The following is a 10687-nucleotide window of genomic DNA, read 5'->3' as shown; positions in this document are numbered from 1 at the left end:
AGGAAGGAAGGAAGGAAGGAAGGAAGGAAGGAAGGAAGGAAGGAAGGAAAGAAGGAAGGAAGGAGGGAGGGAAGGAAGGAAGGAAGGAGGGAAGGAAAGGGAAGGAAGGAGGGAAGGAAAGGGAAGGAAGGAAGGAAGGAAGGAGGGAAGGAAGGAAGGAAGGAAGGAAGGAAGGAAGGAAGGAAGGAAGGAAGGAAGGAAGGAAGGAAGGAAAGAAGGAAGGAAGGAGGGAGGGAAGGAAGGAAGGAAGGAGGGAAGGAAAGGGAAGGAAGGAGGGAAGGAAAGGGAAGGAAGGAAGGAAGGAAGGAGGGAAGGAAGGAAGGAAGGAAGGAAGGAAGGAAGGAAGGAAGGAAGGAAGGAAGGAAGGAAGGAAGGAAGGAAGGAAGGAAGGAAGGAGGGAGGGAGGGAGGGAGGGAGGGAGGGAAGGAAGGAAGGAAGGAAGGAAGGAGGGAAGGAAGGAAGGAGGGAAGGAAGGAAGGAAGGAAGGAAGGAAGGGAGAGAGGAAGGAAGGAAGGAAGGAAGGAAGGAAGGAAGGAAGGAAGGAGGGAAGGAAGGAAGGAAGGAAGGAAGGAAGGAAGGAAGGAAGGAAGGAAGGAAAGAAGGAAGGAAGGAGGGAGGGAAGGAAGGAAGGAAGGAGGGAAGGAAAGGGAAGGAAGGAGGGAAGGAAAGAGAAGGAAGGAAGGAAGGAAGGAGGGAAGGAAGGAAGGAGGGAAGGAAGGAAGGAAGGAAGGAAGGAAGGAAGGAAGGAAGGAAGGAAGGAAGGAAGGAAGGAGGGAGGGAGGGAGGGAGGGAGGGAGGGAGGGAGGGAGGGAAGGAAGGAAGGAAGGAAGGAGGGAAGGAAGGAAGGAAGGAAGGAAGGAAGGAAGGAAGGAAGGAAGGAAGGAAGGAGGGAAGGGAGAGAGGAAGGAAGGAAGGAAGGAAGGAAGGAAGGAAGGAAGGAGGGAAGGAAGGAAGGGAGAGAGGAAGGAAGGAAGGAAGGGAGAGAGGAAGGAAGGAAGGAAGGAAGGAAGGAAGGAAGGAAGGAAGGAAGGAAGGAAGGAAGGAAGGAAGGAATAGAAGTTTCATTTTCAGCACATATAAGTGGACTCAAAGAATCTGTGACCTCTGAAAATTGAAAGTCACTGTGAAATGTGAAATTGTTTTCCGTTCCTTTCAGATCTGCTGTTCATTACCAAAATACCTGTTTACAGAGAATGACTTTGAAGGAGACATTGCTAATCACCTAACCAAGTTTTGTGTCTTTAAAAAAGGGCATGCTGTGGCACTATTATTGGTCAAGCAGCTTTCAAAATTCTCCCTGTCTTAGCAAGGATGCTTATAATTTATGAGCTGGCACCTCCTTCTGCACAATACCCAGGGAAGAAAACTCTGGCGGCAAAGAGGCAGGCACCGTTCAGGAGACAGCTTCCATTAAAATCTATTGACTTCAATAATAGCTAGTATCTGGAACTCAATGTGGGCCCAGGATGTCTAATCCTGAGTTATAAATATTCATTGATGCGACCACAATAGACGCATTGTCTCAGCTTCTGCCACTAAAGTGGCAATAAAAAATGAGAACTCTTCTGGACATGGAGAGAGGATTATTTGGGACAGCATCATTAGATATATTTTTGTCACTTCTTTGGACTAACTTTTTATGGGTTTGGTGAAAAGGAGCAAGTTTTTCTATGTTTGTTATAAAAAGGACAAACAACAAATTAACCTCATGCTAACACGGAAATAATGTAATATCTTTTTATCACATTATTTTTGTTTTTATTTGGCCTTTTCTTATGGGCACGTGCTCAAGTCTTTCCTGCTCAGCCCCAAAATACCAATTTGAGGATGAAAACTGTCTAACCTATAAGAGAGACTTAGGCACAGCTCTGAGTCAAGGGCAGTTTATTAAAGGGTTCATGTCCAGTCTAATGAAGTGGACCTCAGATTTTCCTCATGATCTGAGATGGCCCTTTTTCCCAGGGCCTTGTATTTATAAATTATATATATATATATATATATATATATATATATATATATATATATATATATATATATATATATATATATATATATATATATATATATATATATATATATACATATATATATATATATATATATATGTATGTATGTATATATATGTATGTATATATATGTATATATATACATATATATATGTATATATATCTCAAAAATTATATATAACAAATTTTAAAAATATTTCTAAGTATACCAAAATATGTAAAAGACTCATGAGGGTATGATCAGTTAGCTGAAACATGGGGCATCTCCACTGACTAAGTGGTCATAAGATAGTTACCTGCTTATATTGGACAAGACAAAGTAGTCCAGAGATACAAAAATAAAGCAGAGGACTTTCCATGTAGTTGAATGATCACTGCACACTTGACTTATTCAGCTTAACAAGGAAAACTAAGGGTGGTGAGCTTTAATTAGCTTCCTGTGATTCAGCAAGTGCATTTAACAATCTGTAGCTTAAGGCTCTAGGGCCTAGTATGCAGAACACATAACCACTATCCTTATGGAATCATATCAAATGTATTAATACTAATTGGAATAGAGTAGAGATCCAAATTAATTATTTCTCATACCAATTCTGGTTAGCTCAGACACACTTAAGCGAGTTCCTACAGAAATACACATTGATGAAGAGCTTAATAAACAAGTTGCTTTGGCAGCAAATATCATAAAATTGGTTTTGAGAAAATTTGCATAACCCCTGCACAAGGAAGATGTGCAAGTTCATCAAGTTGTTTTATGTTTTGCTTTAAAAAGGGCCTACTGTGTGTATGACACTTGGCTCAATATTGAAAATATTAACAGAAAAAGAAAAAAAAAATAACCCCCATCCTCAATATGCATCTATGAAAGTTTTCTTTGTCTATTTAACTTCTGCACTGAGTCCTCAGCAAAGTATTACCATTTATCTGGAACATAACTGCTGCCTCCACTAAAGAGTCCTGAGTCATGAGACAGCAGCATGGAGTAATGGAGGCAGTGTGGTCTTGGACTCAAAATGTAAATCTAAATTCCATCTCAGACTCTAAACCCCTAGGGGCTAGTCCCTTAACTTTATGGGACTCTAATGTCTTCAACTATAAAATGGGAATGGAAATAATACTTATATTGGCTGATAGGTGAAGTAGTGAATAGAGCACTGGATGTGGAATCAGGAAAACCTGAATTCAAATATGGCTTCAAATACTTACTACCTGCTTCTTTCAAGGAAAGTCACTTAATCTGTTTTCCTTGGTTTGTGATCTGTAACGAAGATAATAATAACAAACTTCTCAGGGTTGTTAAAAGGATAAAATGACACAATATTTTCAAAATGCTTTTTAAATCTTAAATTGCTACATAAATGATGATGATGACCTTGTAGAGCTATTGGGAAGATCAAATAAGAAATTTTCATATTACATGTTACTTATCATCACCCTCTATCCTGTTCTTTTATAAATCCTTAAAGGAATATAAAAAAGTTGATATTTTACCATCCAGTAAAGGGACATCCTTTTGACCTTTATGTAATGATGGAAAAATCCAAAGAATACATTAAAATACATTAAATATAGCAGGAAAGGAGGGAGAAACATATTTTCCATGATAGAGTTTTCTGTGAAAAGTAAAATTTCCTAAATGTTTCCAAAATATCAGTCATGTAAAAAGCAAAATAAAGGGGAAAAAGAAAAACTAAAATGGTCCCTTGACAAATCAATGGAATAACAACAACAACGATAATGATAGTATCATCAAAATACAGATACAAACTTTTAAGGTTTGTAGAATCCTTTATATATGTCAGCAGATATGGTCCTTTCAATAGCACCAAAAAGCAATTGTTATTAGGAGCATCAATTTATATTTGAGGAAAAGACAATGAAAAAGATTATTTATTGAGGGTCATATGGATGCTCAGTATCTTAGGTAAGATTTAAATTCAGGTTTCTTGACTCCATAACTGGTCCTCTCTATATTGTAATTTTTAACCCTTTTGATGATTCTATGATTTTTTTTAGGAGTGATGATGGAGTTGTACTGATTTATTCTCACTGCTATGATGATTGTTTGAATTCAATTAGAAATTTGAGTGAACTTCATTTTGATCTTGTTAGGCTAATGTTGTCATCAGTTAATAATAAGACCCAGTTACATGGGAAATATTGCTGATTGCCCAAAATAGTATTTTTAAATCAGAATGTTTTAATTATGTAAAGATAATCATCTACTCTTTGACTTGATAAAGAAAAAGGACCAAAAAAAAAAATCAAGGAGTATCCATAGTAGAACTCACAGGTAAATATGAAATACCAGTACCAGAGTATGACCATAAGATAGAAAAGCTGGAGGAGGATATCCAATTGATTGACTGGAGATTCTATTGCAGATTTATCTGATGATCTTCCTGAGTTAGTATAGATAAGGAATTCAGATACCATGGAAGCATAGGAATATTGAAGCTATCATTCTGTGTAGCTTTTAAACCAAATGGACATTCAGATGCAATTCATAAAGTACAAGGGTTGTCACTAGAAAGGAACAAGGGAATCCGTACTCATGAAAAAAGAGAAAAACGGAATCATTACTTATTCCCTTCTCCCTAGTTAAAGGTGCGATTTTAACCCTTTTTTGACATTTTATAAATTTTGTAGTAAATTTTCACTTTGACTTTGACTTCTGCTTGAATTTTGAAGATTTTTGTTGTCCTTGATGATGATGAAACAAAAGAAAGGGGGGAAGAAAAGTCTAAATCAATGGCAGCCTTTGTAAATAGATTACTTAAGTGGATAAGATAAAGGGAAGTCAGCATTAGAGTGGTTGGCTGTGTTTCATAAGTGTGATCATCCCTTGAGTGGAAGGAGCAGTGCTGATACTCCCAGGTTGTAATAAATGGGTTGTTCTGAGTTCACATTACTTTATCATTTATAATGAGATATGTAAGTTTGTGTGTGTGTGTGTGTGTGTGTGTGTGTGTGTGTGTGTGAGAGAGAGAGAGAGAGAGAGAGAGAGAGAGAGAGAGAGAGACAGAGAGAGACAGAGAGACAGAGAGACACAGAGAGAGAGAGAGAGAGAGAGAAAGACAGAAACAGAGAGATGGAGAGAGCTTTCTGTGGAGAATCAAGAGAGTAATAAAAAGTGAAACTCATTTAGTCTTAAAACCATAGGATTTAATTTTCAATTTCAGCTAGTCACTATGCAAGGGCATTACAATGACCAAGGCACTTAATTTCTATGGGAAACATTTTCCTCAATTTGAAATAGTAAAATTGATCAAAAGCCAATCTTGGAATCAAAAAGGCCTAGCGTCAAGTCCTAACTCAGATATACACTAATTGTGTGTCTCCGGGCAAGTTGCCCAAAATCAACAGGGCAAAGTGCTTCAAAGAAAGCCTTTAAGATTGAGTTTTAGAGTTGGGATTATCAGCTTGGATAGAAAGAGTTTCCTAATCAGGGGGTCCCTATGCCAATGAAATTACAGCTCAAGTAAAAAAATTAAACAATGTTTGAACTGCCTATTTTATCTTGATTGTTTTGGAACTGGAAGGATAAGATAGATATGTGTGGTAAATATGAAAAATTACTAGTTATAGTGTAAACATTACATTACACACACACATAAATATAAATATACACATGCAGAACTAAAAAATTGAACTGAGGCCATCTGACATCAGTGCATTATTCTTTCCATAGTCCCAAAACGACTAAGTTATAGAAATACATGACAGCATGTGAAAAAATAAATATGTACATATGAAAACATATACATATACATTTTTTACATGATGCCAAGTATTTCTACAACTGATTCATTTTGAAAGAACAATGCATTGAAATCAGATGGCCTCAGTGGAATTTTTAGCTCTGAATTACTATTAATGTGACCTGGCTCTTTCATCTATTTGAGCCTTAGTGTCTTCATTTGTAAAAAGAGGGGCATAAACAAAATAACCTCTGTAGCTTCTTACATCTCTTCATCTGATGAGCCAAGGGTTGCAAATCCTTGAAGTGCTATCATTATTACTGTTGAAAATAATCATTATAATATTCTAAGATTTAGATCTTGCTGAGATTTTGGAGAGCACAGAGCCACAAACTTATTTAGTTTTTTTAGGTCAGGGAATTGAAGTTCAAAGAATGAATATAAATTACCAATGATTCCAGTGATAAAAAGCAGGGGCTGGATTAAAACCCAATATTTCTAACTCCAAATTCAGTCTTCTATTTGCAGGTTTGGTGTAAGGAGAAATTGCATAATTGAGTAAAATTTCAAGGTAGTATTGGTGAGAGGAAGGGAAAGAGAAGGTGAAATAGAGTGACTGGCTAAAAGAGGGAAAAGAAGAGAAACCTAATCAGGGAAAAGCTGAACAAAATAGAATACATTGATATAATAGGAGGTTGTATTCTAAGCAATGGAAAAAGGAATACTGTCAAACAAAACTGAGAAAATTTAAATGCGAGGCACGGATGAACCTAATAACAACAACATTATAAAGACAAACACTTTTGAAAGATTTAAGAACTCTGACCTATACAATGATTGATATTCTTCTAGAGGATTGTGGATGTTCTCTCCTCCTGAGAGAAAGGATAAATGGGCATAAGATCCACAAAGATACATTTATTTTGGCAAATAGAAAAGGTAGATTATTTTATTATTATTATTGCTTGTGGAATCTTGTTTTACTTTTAAATTGGGTATGAGAGAAGGAAGACAAAATCTAATTGTTCATAAAGAAAATAGAGCAGGGTAAGAATTGTAGATAAACAAGGGACCCTGTTATGGTGCAAGACATCTTGATTCTTGAGATCTAATATAATAAAATTAGGACCTAATATAATAATATAAAAATAATATAATCTAAAATAGACCTAAATAACACATGTTATTCTTAATATATATATACTATATGTGGGTGTGTGTACTTTGAACCACAAGTAGATAGATAGATAGATAGATAGATAGATAGATAGATAGATAGAGATAGATATGGTATAAATTACTTAGTATTCCTAGACTGCTTTCTTCCTTTCTTCAGAAACAAAATGAGATTTAGACTAGAAAACCTCTGAGATAGCTTCCAAATCTCCTCCAGATTCTTTGAATTCATCATGTAATGATAGGAAGAAAAATATTGACAATAGATAATGGCAGTAAAAAATGCATAAAAATAAAAAGCATACATTATATTTAAAATCATTTATATAATTGCCATTCTCATTAATAAATGTATAAATAGTCCTAGATTACTATCCTTCTTCGAGCTGCATTACATTCCCTCCTCTTCCTCCCTTCAGCCACCATATACATGGACATCTGGTTATTTTTCTGCTTAGCGGTCAGCAACATGACTATCATGAAGGGGGACTGGTAACATCTCTGTCAATTAAATTGAATTTAATTTAATCCAATTCACCATGATTCAGTATCATTCAACTAGCACCTATTATATATATATATATATATATATATATATATATATATATATATATATATATATATATATATATATATATATATATTTTTTTTTTTTTTTTTTGGTGAGGCTGGAGTTAAGTGACTTGTCCAAGGTCACACAGCTAGGAAGTGTTGAGTATCTGAGACCAGATTTGAACTCAGGTCCTCCTGAATTCAGGGCTGGTGCTCTATCCACTGTGCCACCTAGCTGCCCCCTATTATATAATTTCTATGTGTTAGGAACTGGGAATACAGAATCGGAATGAAATGGTTCCTTTTAATGGGTTTGCATTCCATTGGAGACATAGAAAGCACATAAGGAAAATACAAAAAGGAAAAAAAAAATCAGAAAAAAGCAATGGTTGTGTTTGCTATCAACCGGGAGAAAGTTCTCTTGCAAGTTACAACACTCTGACTGAGTTTAAATAGCATATATGTCTCCAAGAGATGGAGTTTTAGACGGGAGAAGATTTCAGCTATATCATTCAGCCTGTGTAAATGTACAGAGTATGAAGTGAGAGTAGGAATGTTCTGAATGGACAAGAGCAATAGACTATGTTCACTAGAACACGCAGTGCATGAAAGGGATGCTTTTAGATGACGGGAGACTGAATTGCTCTGATGGTCAGGTGAGTAGAGAGAAGATGATTGATGGGAATGTTTTTAATGGCTGTAGAATCGATAAGACTTGACAACTAATTCAATATGGGAGTTGATGAGATAAGAACGACTCTAATATTTTGAATCTGAGTGACTGAAAGATTGGTGCTGCTCACAATAGAAAAAGGAAGTTAAGTGCATGGCTATATTTTGGGGAAAAGATGAACTCTATTCTATAATGGAGGCTTTATAGCGCTGCCCTTTCCAGAGTGATTAACATGACCCCAGTCACCTTAGGTCTGAAAATAAACTTTTAGGTAGCAACAAATGCCAAATGAGTCTCCATTCTGTTGCTGTCAAGAGCAGAATATAGCAGCAATATTGGTGGGGTCAGAACTGTGCTGATTAACAGCTGCTCCAGACACAGAGTCCCTCCTCAATGCCCTAGAAAAGATTCCTGGAAAATGGAACAATGCTGCTAAAATGGGGCATCTGTTCACTTTAACATATTCTTGGAACGACTTCCATTTGATTGTCAAAGCTCCTTCTAACTCTTTTGTTATGATCAAGCTCTGAGAACCAGCCCAGCAAGAAAGGCTATTCATCCTCTGTTTGAGTTACTTTGTATTTTGTCATATAATACAATTCTTTTAGATCTGCTCTTCAGAGTGACTCTGCTTACCCCCCACCACCCTACCTCGGCGCAGATTGACTATTGTCTGGAGCCATGTACATTGACAGAGCCATATAAATAAAAAATACTAACCACAATAGAAATAACAATAACTTCTTCAGTTCCTGCCAAGCATCTACCTAGCACAACACTGGTGTTTTCTGATGACAGTACAATATCTCCCATTAGATTCTCCAATAATATCTCAGCTAGAAATGTGTTCGCATCCATTCACTCTGACCTTTTCAGCTCCTGATAAAAAAGGGGATGGGGGAAGGAAGGAAAGAACATTTCTTTCATGAACCTGTGCTAAATCATATTCTGTATAAAGCCATAGATCATTTCTTGAGTTTACTTCCTATAAGTTCATATCTACAGAAGACTAGACTCAAGGAGAATGGGGGTAAACATAATTTTATATAATTTTAATATACATTTTTATTTTTATTTTATATAATTTATCTATTATATATATATAATTTTATATAATTATTTTTAAAATAATTTTTATTAACTTCATCATCAAAACCCATAGACATCTGAATATACCAAGAAGAGAACAGTTTATTATATATGAAATCTTGAAATTCTCTTATGAAGTAAAATTAATGTGAAATCATTTTAAAGAAAATGTATATATAATTCCATGTAGATTTGCAAATGGGTTTAGAGTAAATTAAAGTACTATATTTGCCTATTTATATTAATGAAATATTTTTGTAAAGAGAAAAAAAATCTAAGAAGACATTCCAATTTAATGAAATAACTTATGTCTCTACCATATATGAGGGTAGACAATTTTTTATTTTATTTTATTTTATTTTTTTTTTATTTTTCCCTGAGGCTGGGGCTAAGTGACTTGCCCAGGGTCACACAGCTAGGAAGTGTTAAGTGTCTGAGACCACATTTGAACTTGGGTCCTCCTGAATTCAGGGCTGGTGCTCTATCCACTGCGCCACCTAGCTGCCCTGATAATTTTTTATATATAAACAAATGTAAGTTTTAGTGAGAAGTGTGTAATTATCATTATGATACCTACTCCTTGCTGGGACTTGAAAGAAGTAAAGGATACAGGGAGATTGAGAAGAACAAGGAAAGTATGGAATCCAGTCAATGGAAATTCCTAGAGTAAGGAGATGGAGGTGCTTGTTTCTCTATGACAAGGAAACTCCCCTGGATTTTTGAGATCAGTGTAAATAAATGGCAATGTGTCAAGTCTCAATAAAATAAAAAAGCTTCTACAAGTCTTTCTGACATTTGTGTCAGACTACAGACACGAACACGAAGAGGGCTGGGCAGAAAAATTAATTTGTTTTGAGATATGCTGACTTTCATTCATGTCTGGGCCATCCAATCTTGAAATGTCCAGAAGATGGAGCCTGGAGAATGACAAGGAGCAAGGAGGCCTGAGAATCATCCACAAAGATCCATGGCAATCGATGGGAGTGCTTGTTCCTCAAGTGGACTAGTTTAGAAAAAGAAGAGAGGCCCCAGATCTGAACCCCAGAGGATCAGAACCACCCAACAATCTTTCAGCTGAGCTCTGAAGCAAACCTGTCCTGTAGTCAGGAAGATTCATCTTCCTGACTTCTAATATGGCCTCGGGCACTTATTAGCCACGTGGCTCAGGGAAAATCTCTGTATTTCCCTCACATTCCTCATCTATAAAATGATTTAGAAAAGGAAATGACAAACCACTTTTGAATCTTTACCAAGAAAATATCAAAGGGGGTCATGAAGTCAGACACTACGAAAATGACTAAACAACAAAGAGAATTTTAAAAGTATAGGTTAGGAGAATATATCCCATTCATGGAGATGGAGTATTTTGTGTGTAAAGCTCTAAGGAAGCCAGTTAGACTGGACTTTATGCTCAATTACAAATGTATAATAAGGTTATAAATGCAGGGTAAGGATAGTTGTAAAAGTTTTTTAAATATTTCAGATGTGGG

The 10687-nt window shown here is 36.0% G+C and overlaps 1 pseudogene; it reads left to right on the top strand.

The window, feature by feature from the left end:
- Positions 1 to 2669: 2669 nt before the first annotated feature.
- On the top strand, positions 2670 to 2767 carry LOC141565203 (U6 spliceosomal RNA; annotated as a pseudogene).
- Positions 2768 to 10687: the final 7920 nt, after the last annotated feature.

The sequence above is a fragment of the Sminthopsis crassicaudata genome, chromosome 3 (assembly GCF_048593235.1).
Source record: "Sminthopsis crassicaudata isolate SCR6 chromosome 3, ASM4859323v1, whole genome shotgun sequence".
Lineage (NCBI taxonomy): Eukaryota > Metazoa > Chordata > Mammalia > Dasyuromorphia > Dasyuridae > Sminthopsis > Sminthopsis crassicaudata.
The sequence above is the reverse complement of the archived record's forward strand: the minus strand, read 5'-3'. Positions and strand labels throughout refer to the sequence as shown.